Source organism: Lepisosteus oculatus, chromosome 8, assembly GCF_040954835.1.
Source record: "Lepisosteus oculatus isolate fLepOcu1 chromosome 8, fLepOcu1.hap2, whole genome shotgun sequence".
Taxonomy (NCBI): domain Eukaryota; kingdom Metazoa; phylum Chordata; class Actinopteri; order Semionotiformes; family Lepisosteidae; genus Lepisosteus; species Lepisosteus oculatus.
The window spans coordinates 39,907,860-39,921,924 of NC_090703.1; the positions used below are offsets into that span (position 1 = coordinate 39,907,860).

A 14,065-nucleotide genomic window follows, 5' to 3' on the forward strand; every position below is an offset into this window, starting at 1 on the left:
GTCTACCAGCACCTTTGTCACTACAGTAGCTTGTTACAATTTCTGCAGCAGCTGAGGTTTTTAAACAGGAAGTCAGTTTAATCTCATAGCTACTGCGGCACCATCTCTCAGTTCCTCATCTTTCTCCTGTCAACACACGTCTGTCTGAATAGCCATTTTTTTCATCTTAATTTTTTTTCCTAACAGCAAAAGGCAAACCTGAGGTAAGTGGACCACCCTGTTCTACATAAAATTTAATCGGTGGGGAATTATCTTTCCATTTGTTCCTTCATCTTGCTTTTTTAAACTTCTTTGTAAAGTATACAACAAGGAAGACAGAAAGCGTGGGCTGACACAGTTGCTCGGTTGCTGTCAAACCAACTCAGAAAATAAGTAAAACGATACTTAGCTTGTTTTTAGTTATTTTATAGTCTACTTCTTTTTTTAATACCTTCAATTTCAGATAACTGATTATGGCGATGTGAACATGCTTTAAATATCTACTCTGAAGAGAAAGCGCAACTAAAGGAGTTTTGTTATTTTAATTTGAGTCACTTTAAGGAGGTGCTGGCAAGAACTGGTTTCTAAAAAACTACAGCTATTATAGCAGTTCGATGAGATGAAGTAACTGCTCACCTTATCTGACCCTCTCACGGCACAACGCACAGTTAGATTTGCTGGTAGGGCAACTTTTAACCTGAACAGGAATTCAACAACAAGTTGAAAAAAGATGTAAATTTGCCTCCCACCTGCAAATGCTTTAGAAACAACTTGTTTTAGCATGCTGCACTATGCTACGTAAAACACAAAAGTCAAATAGGACTGTTTATGTGATGGAAAAAAAGAAGTTGCGATACCTTACCTAAGTGTTGGTCTATTTTCGCTGGGTAAAAACATCTCTGAGAATTACACTGCACTTTCTTTCATAAGGCTCAAAGGAGCAAGTCTTTATCTAACACGGCTATGGGTGTCCAGGGAGATTGGCTGAATTTGAGGCATAGTGAGTTTGTACGTGGCTGTGCAGGCCAAGACAGCCAATGCAGAAGCAGACAGTAATGTTTCTAGTGAACATTCGAGTGGGGAACGTTTGTCAGCATGCTTTTGGCTGAAAAGGAAAAAGTAAAGGTTAAGTCCCTGATGAAAAGTAAATACTTGAAGAAGGCTCAACAGCACTTCAACACTTGAAGAATGCTCAACAGCCTACATCGAACACTTTTAACTCTGGAATTCACCTTTACTTATTTCTAGTAGCTGTGGGGGTAGTTTTTCTCCAGTCATCATATGCAGCCACACACTGGCCCACAGTAATTGTGATTTTGTTTTATTTGATTTCCAAATCCAAATTTTGATTTCCAAATCCTTACTGCTAATGCTGCCCTGAATCAGTGATTGTTTCCACTTTCAACTCCCCATAATGTATGAACTTCAGTAGTCATGAATTGTCCACATTGTACACAGAAACACCATCTTAGTCATGCCCTAGTAAAATAAGCTTAAGAAGCAGAGGTTTGTACTTATCCCTGGACCTCTGTGTTTATGACTTTGTGCTGCCTAGACAGAGCTACGTCCGGAAAGTCTTCCTTACAGGAGCGTGGTTAACCCAGCCTCTTGGTAGACAGTAAAAATAAGATTAAGATTACTTTATTGGCCATGTACAATTTCTTGTATTAGGAATTTGTCTTTTTACGTATACCCCAACTTGCTCTCCACGAGACACACAGACAGGGAGAGAAGCTTGGGGTCAGAGTGCAGGGTCAGCCATTTATACGACACCCCTGGAGCAGTTGGGGTTAAGGGCCTTGCTCAGGGGCCCAACGGGGTACGATTCCTCTGCCGGCCGGGGGATACGAACTTCATAAAGCTGTATGAGTCCTTTAACATGTATAATGTGCTGGTAATGCAATCAAGCCTTCAAGATTAAAGCTTATATTTATATACTGTAGATTATATTTAATTTACTGTTACAATTTTTTCCTTTTTCATGTTTTTGCCTGTTTTGTATCCTCGGTTTACTGCTGTGATCACCATCTGGCTCCCACCACCATATGCTACTGACAGATCAACCTTCTCCACTGTTTTTATCCTCGATTTTTGTGTCAGTTCATGTTTCTACTGAAGGGCACAGGCTCTTGGGCTAGCCTTTCACAAACCACGATGGTTGCATAGCTATGACACCCAAGATAACATATTAAGGAGGCCCTTTTATAAACTGTGGTTTCAAATAAGATTCAAGTTCTCATTCTGCTGGGGCCATTTTTATATCTTCCCCGACAATACCCATAAAATGCATTTGACCATTAAATTGTTTTGTCGCTACAGGCAAATTCTTAGTCCGAAAAAACCTTGATATAACAAGCTTTCTGCTGTGTCCTTTTTCCTTACATAGTGTAGTCGAGGTTTTATTGATGAGGCAGCTGGTTGAAACATAATCTAAAAGAAAACTTTTTGTTTTGTGATTTTTTTGATTGAAGGAAATCTCTGCATTGCTACTATCCCATTTTTGTACATATATACTGCATTGCATATTGTTTTGAACTTCCTATGTTGTTTTAAGCGGTTTATCTCATACTGTGAATACCCCTTTATTGCACTATGCATAGTACTGTGCCTAGACTCGCCTTGTTTATCTTAACATGTTGTGCAATCTAAGTTAATCTCCTTGTATTTTGATACTTCTTTCACGTGGCTACTGCCTGGGATAAAGCAGACAATCTAATGAATAATTACATTTAAAAAGAAGGAGTTTTTATTTGAACAAAAAAACAAAGTGCCACTGTCCCCACAGTCAATCTGGATACCAGGTTGTGGGATTTCGGGATCTTGACTGCATGTCACCTCTGAGGCAGGGAGTTAATGACTTTGTTGATCTTCAGTTAAAAATCAAACATGCCTGTAAACATAAAAAACGAAACAATCAGAATCACGGGCTTGAACCAAGCAACCATTCGAAAGCCTTTGTTCTTAAATTGAACTTTTTAGGAATGTAAGGACCTATCAGAATAATGCACATCTTACATAATAATGTAGTCCGTGTGATTTAAAGAAATCTTTGTAGCCTTTGTGGGATGTGGAGTTTTTACTGCACTAGACGGAAATCCTAGTGAAAACTCATCATGTTATTTCCTTCACATTTTGTTGTCCAAGGACACTTTAGTAATCAAAGGTATCTAGACGTATTGCTCACTCTAATAATCTCTTCCTTCCTGTAGCACGGTGACTTCCTGCTGAGCTATTGCAGGCTGCATTTGAAAATTTGCCTCTGAAATATTGCTTTCACATTTTGTACTGTACGTACCTTTATCAGTTTAGGCAGTTATAGTGGGGGCCACTTTACCGTGCCTGTTCCTGAAGCAGCATGCTGAAAACCACATTGCTTCCTGTGTGGCTCATGGCCCTGTTTCTAGAAACAATCAAAAAAAGCTGCTGTGAATTAGATTAGACAGAATTTATTTGAAACCGTCTGCAGGTGGAAGGGTTACAAAGCTTGATGGCTTTCAAATATTTACCTCTGTACTAGAGACAAAGCTCCCATCTCATTAAATTAACACCCTTTGAGCTGATCCCCAGTTAAAAGTCATTCAGCACTGTATTAATGTTTCGGCTACCATATCTGTGAAGTATAGAGTTCCCAGCAGGACTTGATACTGATATCCACAGAAACATAATTATTCAGGTGGGTAGCTGCGTCAGCCTGGGTAGGCTGCAAGAGAACACCTGAAGAAGGCTCCACGGACGAAACGTTGTGTTTTCTTTCTTCTCTTTTCAGCATGGAATAAACCTATTACTTGTTAAACATAATTATGTTTACATTCAGTTGTGAGAGTGGCTCTGAAAACTTGCAAATGAGAATAAACATACTCATATACTTAGGTCATTTGCTGCTATGCACTACAATGATGGTGATCTTTGGAGGTATTCCTTTACTGTGCAGGTTTGAAGTTTTTTTTTTTCACATTCAGGAAATGTCTCTTGAAGAGGAGTGGCTCAGCAGTAGACTGAGGCTCTGTGAAATCAGCCCTGACTCGGAACACACTACAGATGCAAAGCAGGTATGCCCGTCTGCTGTTAAATTCAGTATCTTGTGGCTGTTCCAGAAAGTACCACAAGGGGGATCAGGTGTTTTTTCCTTCCAAGGAAAAAAATTGGTGTCCATTCACCAAAGGCAATAACACTGTAATCTGTAAAATACTCAGTCTAAAATTCATGACAGTCAGCATCACAGACTTGAACAACTGGGAAATACTGACATGACAATACTGTACTTTCCTTTTAAGTTAAACAAATGTTTATTATTTATTAATATATCAACATAAATATATTAATATAGTTATTAATATATATTTATTAAAGTATATACTTATTATTATTGTTATTATATGTCTTATTACCAGGCAGGCCCCTAATTTTATGTTACATCATTATGTTTGCAGACACCAGGAATCATTCATTTTAATGCAGACTCATGCTCCACACCAGCCTATACCAAGTCATCTGTGCTCGGTGCACTCTGGGAATACACACATGTTCTGTGTGAGGCCCGGGGCAGCAGCTCTGATGACCAGGAAATGGAAACTGACACACGGTCTGTGCAGTCTATGTCACGAGTGCCTGGAAACATAATTCCCACCTACGCAGACTCCTTGGCCAGAGAAATACTTACATCCATGCAAAGCCAGTGGGAATCCACTGAAACAGGAGATTTGCCATTAATTAGAAATAGTGAGATTTCACAGTCTGGCTGCTGCCCAGGATCCATCAGAAACGCAGGAACATGGCCAAGACACACAGGTAACACAGGGTGGCAAAGCCCTTCCACAGGACTAAATTCCTCTAGAGATATTGACATGGATGAACTGGCTCAGAAGATCACGTCCAACGTCATCCAAGCAGCTCTGGAGAAGATTGGTAGAGGTAAGTCAGAGTATCTGGCTTCTTCACAATGCAGCATTAGGTCATCTCCAGAGGGTAGAGAGCAGTACAACCTCCAGTCGGTGGCTGAGGAATTTGCAACAAAAATGTCAGCTGAATTGAAAGCAGAATGCATGCAGGAGGTTGTGTCGCTTCTTTCAAGATCTCTTCGTGAAACTAGTGATCACACAATGAATGAGTACACAGAACCATCCAAAAATACTGATACCGGCTATGAAAGCTCTTGCACTGTCAGAGATTGCAGCAGCAGGCAACATTTGTCCCATACAATTTCTGAGTCTTTGGAAGAGCCTGCAAATGAACCCTATTCAAGGCCTTGCCAGTGGCTCTCAAGTTATCGCCGCCCGACCTCCTTCGGCAGTTCAGTGTCCACATATTCCAGTTATGTTTTGGCCCAAATGAGCCTCCACACCAGGAGCTCCATAGACTATCCTGATGCTCCTCCCCCAACACCGCTGGTCCCCAAGAAAGCCAAGAACCGCAGCAGTTTCTCCAGGAAACTGAAAGGTGGACTGGCTAAGGAGTTTCTCCCATCACCCCCTCCTCCCACACCCAAGGACCAAGCCTGTTCACCTCAGGAGGACCCAGACATGGCTGACAAGAAGGCAGAGTTTGTAGACAGACTCATCCGCTCTCTGTCTCTAGAGTGTTCCCAAAGGGAGCAGGAAAAGGAGGAGAATACTTCTGGTCTGGCACTGCCAGGAGATCAATCCCCAGCCACTGAGAGAATTCTGGAGGACAAACGTGCCTTGTTAAATTATGCAGCTCAGTTGTCTTTAAAGATAATCAACTGGGGTTACAACAGCTTGGCTGACCTTAAACAGCTTTCCAGTGAGAGTCTTCCAAAGTCACACCCTACAAAGGAAACAAGTGAGGCCAGAGAAGGAGAGGATCCCTCATGTCATGTAAAAATCAAGAGCACTGGCAAAGACATAGCAACTAAGCAGAACAGGACTCATTGGGACATTCTGCAAATCCATGCGAACCAATGGGCAGGGAACGTAATTAAAGAATCATTGAAGATTATCTCCAGACACGCAGAAGAGGCCAAAAGCGGAACCCATCCAGATAATCACTGTATCCTGAGCCAGGAATCACGAGTTGTTAGTTTTAGTGTTGAAGGAGCATCTGGCTGTTCACCTTTAACATACAACTATGTTCCTTTGTCTGAAACAAGTTCTGATGCTACCATTATTGCCACTAGTCATAATTTTTGTGCACCTCAGAAAGCCAACTTGAACAGCCTTACTAGCCAAATGATCTCTGACATTCCTCTTCAAACCGTACAACTGCTTCAGGAACCCACTTCAGACAGCTTCAAGGATCCAGTCTGTGTAATAGCTGAACAGCTGAGCAAAAGAATTGTGAAGGATTCTCTTCTTTCTGTGGCAGAAAGCAAAACAGCAAAAGCTTGTGGATCCCCAGTGAAAAGATCTGGTGTCCACATGCCGGAATTGAAACCAAGGGTCCGACAGCCGGTGGTAACAAATGTTAATTCTCCTGAAAATCTGGATACAGTGGCGGTGAAAAATTCAGTGCAAGAATCTGTGAAGACCCATGTTTCAAAGCAGGACAACAGTCTTGACAGTAAACTCCAATCAGATACAAAACTCCCCCTGAAAATGGCAAACACCCAGATGCCAGCTTACAGGGCAGTCTCGCACCTGGATAGTCAAAATGACATAAGCACACAGCAACTGGTGGGCGTGCTCCACTGGATCACAGCCTCCCAGATGCAAACATCTGTACTGGAGATTGCAACTACAGCTGAGCTACTTTGCAGCCAGGTAAGTGGTTCCCACCCTTTACTATTACAATTGGTCAAAAAAAACCTGCATAGCGTCTACAGATCAGTAAGCTTCTCTGATATTTTAAAATCATACTGCACTGAAAACAATAAAGAAGTAAATTACATTCAGAAAATGATTGAAAACAACTGTAGGAAATGGGGTGTCTGTGTTGTATATGTAAACACTGGAAAAGCATACAACATTCAGAAAAAAAAGTATTTTATTGGCAAAATATATTATATCCAAGAACACACCATATGATTTCAAGGCATATAAAGAAAAGAGGTGTATAGATTTGCAAATGTATTTAAAAATATCAGGTAAATATGGAATATTTTTAAAATTTCCCTTTAACTACTAAAAAAACTAACAAAAACTACAGATGAGGATGCTACAGTATATAGGGTACACCTAATGGACCTCATGGTGATTTTTCTAGGTTGTGTTAATCTCAGTCTTATGGATTTAACACATACAGTATATCTGACCATTTTCAGCAATAATAACAAGATTATGTTTTTATCTATCTATAAATGCCTGTGCTCGTGTCTCATAGTTCTTAACTGCAGGATTCTTAGGCTGTTGAGGTTATTGAAAGGGATTTAAACCTCAGTGAATTTTAGATAAAAAGTTATAACTGATAAAATTCATTAAGTTTTGTAAAGGGTTTTGTTGTAAATACTGTATACAGACACTGGCTGAAGTATGACAGACTTACTGTATGTCATGCACTGAAGTCAAGTATCAACATTGCTGACAGCGCTGAATGCATCAATAAGAAGTATGAATTTGTTTAATTTTAATAATTATTTTAATTAATTTAATTTATTATTACTGTAGTAGTAGAAGTCAGTGATTGGACAATAACAACATTTCCTGAAATTATGTTTTCTCTGCGTACATCACGTTTTAGAAAGGTTTAAACTAGATATTTCTCCAAAAGTATGGAAAGTGATGTAGGTTCTTCACACCTGACCTCTTTCATAATGTAATGGTCGGACAATTCGCACAGAATGAAACACACCCTTTTTGATGCACAGGCAACACGTTTATGAACCTCTGACTTTCCGACATAACAGACAGAGGTTTAAAACTCGTGGGGGGGCAACAGAGACATAAGCGGAAAGCAATGCACACCAGGCACTATTTACAATGCTTACTCAGTAACGTGCTTCAACTATTTATAGTGTAAGGTCAATCCCAGGTCAACGCACTGACCACAAGTCCAGTCCCTCTGCAGCTGTTCCCAGACTGCCTAGCGGGCGCCTAACTAATAAGGAGGTGCAGCCGCTTAAACGTCCAGCGAGGGCGCTACGATAATAAATTCAATAAAAGGCAGTTTATCTGTAGATTTTATTTAGAGGTTGGGGGAGAGATAAATGTAAAAGAAGCTAGATTTGTGTTCTGTTTATTCTAGTTTTAAAGAAATAGTAAAAATGAGTAACCTAGTTAAGTTTGGACCAGCCCTGAAATACCCAAATAGTATAACACTGTTAATACCTTAGGGAGCTGCAGTTTGAAGCTTGCTCAGTCTGAACTGTAATACCTGTTTTGGGCCAGGTTAGGGATCTGTGATGAGTGACCACTGTGCTGTTGTTCTGTGACTCAGTTCTGCAGTTTAGGGTCCTGTGCAGTGACCAATGGATGGACTGTGGGAGACCTCTTGACCTCACTGCTCCAATACTGTGAGGCAAGGCAACATACCGAAGCCAGGGGGCGCTCTCTTCCCATCTCTCTGCTTGAGTGGCTTCAGACACAACTCCAGGCTCTGCGGTGACTCACAGCTCTCACTGAAGATCAACAGCACAGACAATAACATTAAGAGGGTGAATGGAATTACTCTAAAACAGGAAAAGGATCTGCCAATGGTATGTTTGTTTTAGAGCAGTGATGCACAACTTGGGATCAGCAGGGTTTATAGCAGTTTAAAATTGTGGAACGTATTACATTCATCTATTTAAATTCAAATAAGAGCTATTAGTATGTCAGTTGAAATAAAATGCACAATACTGTATAGCCCACTAGAAGTAGTGTTCCCTGTGATAAAGCCATGTACAGTAGAAATCTATTCTCATGAATTTTAAATGTACACAGTACTGTGACACTCTAGAGTAAAGAGAATCCTAGAAGTACCTAAACTAAGTACTAAGAAATGCATTCGAAATTGTTTAGAAACTTTTTTACTGTGTTGTATAAATAAAAGACAGTATACATTATCAACACTCTGACTCTTCCGTTCTGAAGGGGGAATACAGTATATGCTAACATGACACACTGCTGCATCAGTAACTTTTCCTGCTGAAAACACATGGCATTCTTATCCTACTGTACTGTACTCATATTTGGAAAAATGCACGTGTCTGAAACTGAAAAGTGTCTATGCATTTTTTCACAACAAACTTTCTGAAATGTAATCACAATGTCCATTACCACTAGGTACCCATTCTTTGAGAAAACATATCTGTGGAAACACACATGTTGTATAATATTAAAATAACATATAAAAGCAGAAATATTACTTTAAAAGTAGGGTTGGAGAGCAGTAGCTTCATTACATATTCCAAGCCTTTCCTGTGACGGTGATTCAGTGTGAACAGAGAACCTCCATTGCTTCTCAGTCTGAGACCAGCTTTGCTATACTATGACAAAATAGCAACAGACAACAATGTGATTTTTGAGATCACAGAATTATGGGATTCATTCTATATTCATGAAGTTTTTTTATATTTAGAAAACCATAGCATGGATAGCAAAGCATCCCTGAAAGAATGGTTAGTGTGAGAGACAGTTTCTAAAGTATTTCAACAATCTTTAAGTACTAAACAATTTATGCATTAAAGAGATTCGCAGGTGTGCGGCCTGTCCTGTTTTTTGGTGTTCTTTATTATTGTATGTTTACATCTCCAAAGCACCTTTTTAAAAGATTCTCAGTTCGAGGGGTTTTCACACCCTTCAAAACAAGTGACCTGTTTTCTTTTCTTTCATGCTGGAATTCATGAGCACTCTGTTACATAAGAAAAAGCCACACAGAAAATAACTGTGGGTATCAAATGAATTGAGAGTTTAATCTCCCTCTCAAGAAAAAATAAAGAATGTTATGCAAGCCAAACTAAACCTCTCAACATCTCAGACTCCAGGGCTAAACAACAAGATACCTACATGCTGATTGAACTCAATCTGGTTTAGAGACATCAGATTTTCAGTGAGGTGAAATTGAATACATATTCCATCCATTCACTTATTTTCTAACCATTTTAGCTCATACTGGGTCACAGGGGAGCCAGCACCTATCCTGGCAAGGAATGGGCACAAGATATTAGCCCATCACAGGACACACACTCACACCCAGACCAGTTTTCCCAGAATCTAATGAACCTGCCAGCATGTCTCAGACAGTGGGGAAAAACTCATGCAAACACAGGGAGAACATACAAACATGTAAACAACACTCCAAAAACCCAAGGAGCCAGCACCGCAAGGCAGCAATGTTAGCCACCATGCCATTGTGCAGTCCTGTGGACATACTAATTTCTGTAAATATATTTACAAATCGACCTACCACCCAGGGTCTTACTTTTCTCTGATGCAGTCTAATCAACTGATTTGGTGTCACTTTCACATCTTGTCGTTTAAAAGCCCAGGTGGGAACAGAAATAAAACCTGTCAGATCTTGGAACTGATTGTTCTAAACCAGGGATAGTAAAAAGATGGGGATAACAACCTCCTCCAAAGGAAATTAGAGAAATGGTGATGTCTCTTAGTGGTAATTCTGTTACCGGAGCTGTGTCAAAGTCAAAGGATCACTTGCAAGCAGATTTGCTGTCGTTATAAAAGTAATTTCCACAACAACATCTTAGTAGCGCAAGATCTTGCCTTCGGCCCTTCTCAGTTTTTTCTGATGACTGACAGAAAGGTCAGCCCTTAAGTGTGTTCTCTGGAACAAAACGCTATGGAGCCCACCGGAGAATTTGAAGACTTGCTTTCCTTCTCCGGCCTATGCTGTCGGACCACAGCTGTAGAGTGAGACATTTGATATTCCACCAGCAAATCTGAAGTATAACTGGCCTGAAACCAGCAAATTTACAGCCCACTGATCAGTTGGGATTGTGTTGAGCTAGAATGGGTGGGGACCATGAAATGGCCCCCAGTTTGTGTGGGGGAGATATGCAGAGAATTCCCGTACTGAAGAGCTCTGCTTTGTATTCAGAGACATGGAACCTCCGGACCTCAACAACTGTGTCTCAGCAAAGCTGCAGAGAGAAGAGCTGACATCACCTACCACCCCCACGGTACAGCTGCCGCAGGAGGCTAAGCTGTGTCACAGACTGTGAAGCCTCGGTAGAGACAGAACCATCTGTCTCCAATTTGAAGAGCCCAGAGCTCTTCAAGGAAATGAGAGGGAAAAACGCCATCAACAACAAGGAATGCAAGAGAGCCTCATATTACAGTTTTCTCTGCCACTACACTTTCCTTGTTAAAAACTGAAGACAAACTGTTTTCTTGTTTCCAAACTGAAGATACAACAACTCTCTTTTCAGTTTCCCCTAACCTATTTAACCTTCGCTACTGCCAACGTGACACTGTTTCCAAGCTATTAATGAAAGGTGTTGAAGGCTCTGATCATCACTGTGCCTTTCCTTGTGACTCATCCTAAGTTGATATATTCAAATTTTCTTAAAGGTCAGCTTCTCTTAGAGCGCATTCTAGAGGAAACTTGCAAACGGGATTTGTTTAAGCTTGCTTTGATTTTATACAGTATGAAACTTCATATGAGTACTTTACTGTTTGGGGGAGATAGGTCTGAAACTTTGACAACATGGAGTTTGAATCCGGAAATAACATAACCATATAATTAAATATCATGTTAAATAAATAATTATCATGTTTTTTTACTGAATCTTTTAGTTGTGACTCAGTTCAAAAAACATTCTTTACACATGGCAATCTGAGCAGGGCTCTGGGATTTGAGTACCACTATGCTGCAAATGGAACTGTAATTTAGGGGGAATGTTGTTAACAGCAATGACCAGTTTTAAATAAGTACTTTTCAGACAACAGTCATCTCAGAGTGCTTTTCAGGTCAGGGTCAAGTCTGGGTCTTTGGTGCCCACAATTTAACACATTTTTTCTTTGGCTCTGCCAATCATCAGCAGCTCAAACCTAAGAGAAAAGAGTATTAAACTGGTGAGACACAGCTCTCAAGATACTTCACTCAGACTCTAATCAAATGCCCAGCTGTTTAAAGACAAAGACACACTAATAAAATGTAAGAAATAAAAAAGTAAAGGAATAGATCAAGGAACCAGATCAACTAATAATTATCATCATCTGCAGATGATACAAAGTATCCAAGGAATCCTACTACACTTAGATCCACAGACTCCTGGACTGGAGCCCACAGTGTGACAGTATGGAGAGGAAGAGAAACTTTAGTTTTCTCCACCCCGGTCCCATGGGACCCCTGTGTCTGCTGTTTATTGTTCCAGATGAGGTCTAAATCTCCAGGGTTAATTGATGCCTTTAACTGAGTTGTTTGCTTCTTTTGGTTTTCTTGTGCCTGTAGTCAATCATGAGTTTAAAAAATGTTCCACGTCAAGTGTATTGTTACCAACAACTCAGCAAACACAAATGTTAGGCAGATTTTTCTCTGCTTTCTCACTTTTATTTCTGACTAACAGTTCTTAGCCCTTCCACACATCTGAGTACTTGTCCTTCTACAAAGGACTAATTTGTTCAGGTATCACTGCTGAACAAGGGCAGTTCTCACACTTGAAAATTGGTACAGCGCTGCTCCTTATGACAAATCCCATTCGGCCTTTTGAGAGCTGGAAACAAATTTCAAATTTATCTGCAAATGTAAAACTAAAATCAATTAGTCTGTGATTTAAAACTCAGCTGGGGCAAAAATATACAGAACATACAGTATTGTCAACCAGGACCAGGCTTGGGATCCAAACTATTTTTTACAACTATAGAGAGTATAAAAATAAAAGTAGACAAATACAATCAATAGGCTGATGATATACCAACACAGTATGAAAACTGGTTGTGTTTAGAGTTTTAGATCTATTTGCAAACTTTAAATGGAATTCCACACATGAAAACCTGATTAAAATATTAAAAATACTCAAAAGCACTGACAAAGTCAACATAGTGGACTTCTTCAGAATGAGACAGAGGGCATCTAACAGGTTACTTTAGGTAACCTAAGCAAAAGTACTTTTTAAACTGAGAACTACTTTACACAAAGGTTTGTGAGAGTATGGAACAAGCTATCCCAGCAATGTTCTTGAAGCCAATACACTGGCCTTCTCTTGTTTATGACCTGTCTTATGTCTTTATGATAAAGCACAAGAAAACACTTCACCTTGTGCAAGCAGTCCAGACAGTGCTGACACAGTGGGTTTGTGCATCATACCCCAGTATGGCTGTAGCTTCAAGTTAGGAACTGTTCCTTCTATGCCAAGTGCTTGTGTACTGGAGCCTTCATCTCCACTTGTCAAGTGAAAGCTTGGTATAAAAAAACTGACATGCCTCAACAGAGGAGAAAGGTTCAGTAAGGGAATCTTAATAATACGTGAACACCTAGAGTGCCCTTGTTAATCAGCTCTGGCCTGCTTCAACCTGCAGACTGCAAAACAACCATGCTACAGCCAAATCTTGCAGCTGTAGCAGAGCTCCTGCTTTCTCAATGTTAATGAAATACAATTAGAAAAAAGGTACCTATGAAAATAAATAAATTATTGAATTAAATCATTTATTCAAACTAGCCCTGCAAGCTAAATTAATTAGCCCATAAAATTCAGAGAATCCTTTGTAGTAATGTGAGGGCTTTAATTTACTGTAACAGTTAGAAATTGGAACAGTAAATTGTGAGTTACTGACAAGGAATCAATTATGAATCAATCAAACATAATAATTTACTATCTCACACACGTATTCTAAATATACAATATATTGAAATAACTTCAAAACATGCATAACAAAAATACAAACAGAATATATTTGTGAAACAATCTGCGGTTATATGAAAGGCTAATCGTTCACTTAGGGATGATAAGGAGAAGAAATAATAACTACATAACAGTATGTAGACTATAACATGTCATGGTCTACCTGGTAAGTTTTATTACTCTCATATTGCATCACATTCATACTCTCAGACACAAGTAAATATGCATTTAGTACTGTTAACTAAACAACATTTGGAATAATAGTTCAACTCTAGAGAATTCTAATGTGAACAAAGAAGTTTTATACTTAAAGATCTGTTGGTCAAACATCATTTATGAGTTTAAACCTCCCGCTAGCTGAGGGCCCCAGTACAAAGTGAAGAGAAGGAGTTAGTGAAAGTTAGTGTTGCAACA

At 39.7% G+C, this 14,065-nt stretch overlaps 2 long non-coding RNA genes across 2 annotated transcripts in view; one reads left to right on the forward strand and one right to left on the reverse strand.

The window, feature by feature from the left end:
• On the forward strand, window positions 1–8,914 carry LOC107077868 (uncharacterized). Its single transcript, XR_011190256.1, has 4 exons — window positions 1–203; window positions 3,939–4,028; window positions 4,410–6,695; window positions 8,308–8,914. It is a non-coding gene; the product is annotated as an uncharacterized lncRNA (long non-coding RNA).
• Window positions 8,403–14,065, reverse strand: part of LOC138241045 (uncharacterized) — an 8,842-nt gene continuing 3,179 nt past the window's right edge. Inside the window, exon 3 of the long non-coding RNA XR_011190257.1 lies at window positions 8,403–8,488. This is a non-coding gene — a long non-coding RNA (uncharacterized lncRNA). The remainder of the gene's footprint in view (window positions 8,489–14,065) is intronic.